The sequence below is a fragment of the Sinocyclocheilus anshuiensis genome, unplaced genomic scaffold (assembly GCF_001515605.1).
Source record: "Sinocyclocheilus anshuiensis isolate Anshui unplaced genomic scaffold, SAMN03320099.WGS_v1.1 scaffold1188, whole genome shotgun sequence".
In the NCBI taxonomy this organism is placed as follows: Eukaryota; Metazoa; Chordata; class Actinopteri; order Cypriniformes; family Cyprinidae; genus Sinocyclocheilus; species Sinocyclocheilus anshuiensis.
The window spans coordinates 179,193-180,284 of NW_015547690.1; the positions used below are offsets into that span (position 1 = coordinate 179,193).

Here is a 1,092-nt window from a genome sequence, read left to right on the forward strand (position 1 = left end):
TGTGTGTGCGTGTGTGCGTGTGTGTGTGTAACAAATAATAGACAGTGACAAGAAATTTGCATACAGGAAATGTGTATGAGGAACAAACTGAAATTTGATTTGTTACTCACTGAAAGTCTTCTGCCATTTGCCTTACATTTTGGGTAAACCTATCCATATAGAAGTTATGTTGGTTCAGTAATGTGTTTTGCCTAAGACAGTTACCATTAACACCACGTCCTGATAGACTGTAGATATTGTTGGTGCATAAAACTCAAGGACAAATGTTTAGTGCAGAGCTAGCACGCTAAATTTTTGAGGCGAAAGGCAAAGCTGCTAACGGATTGATTGGGCCTGACAGTTGACTAGTTGCCCTTTCTTTCTCATTCACTCTCGCTTGCCTTTTAATTTTTTTTCAGCGGGGAAGTTAGTATGGGGGACGTTCTTCTCTGCTCCCTAATTCCCTCATTAGTGGCAGAGTGTAAGCACACAACTCCAGTCTCACTCATCAGCGGCATGATCAAAGCGCCACAAAGAGGAAAGCAGTCAAACTCCCTCTGCCTTGTTCTTTTCCATATTCTCTCTTTCTCTTGTCTTGCCCACCATACTCCCCCATCATTTTTCTAATAATCATGAGAGACTCTTAGCAAGAGAGTGAGAACATGTGAATGGACAGGATGGAGTAAAGGAGAGAAATAAAGGGAGAGAGAGACAGATGAGGCTAGTCAAAGCCTTTTAAGAGGTTAATTTTGTGGACCACCATTGCCTGACCATCACCTATGGATGAGGATTCAATGTGATGGCTTGTTTAGTTTCGATAAATTGGCCTTGAATTGTGTTTGATGGCGTAGTTTTAATCTATAGTACTTAATGAAATGCCCTTACCTTCATTCTCTCTCACAAAACCATTTACTATCACTGTTTAGACCTTTTCATTAGCAGCACTGTGCAATGTTGGTCTAGTTTTGGTCTGTCCATCTTAATGCACAAACTAACCCATCTGACCCCTAACATATTGACTAACAAAAGCGTGACCACCTCAGCAAATCTGCCACTTTCTTTGTACAGAAAAACCTAGAGAAATAGGTAGAGAGTGTTATAATGGGGGGTGTG

The 1,092-nt window shown here is 41.0% G+C and overlaps 1 protein-coding gene across 1 annotated transcript in view; it reads left to right on the top strand.

The window, feature by feature from the left end:
- The window catches only part of LOC107703603 (transcriptional activator GLI3-like), a 157,041-nt gene that overhangs the window by 92,341 nt on the left and 63,608 nt on the right, over nt 1-1,092 (top strand). The window lies entirely within an intron of this gene.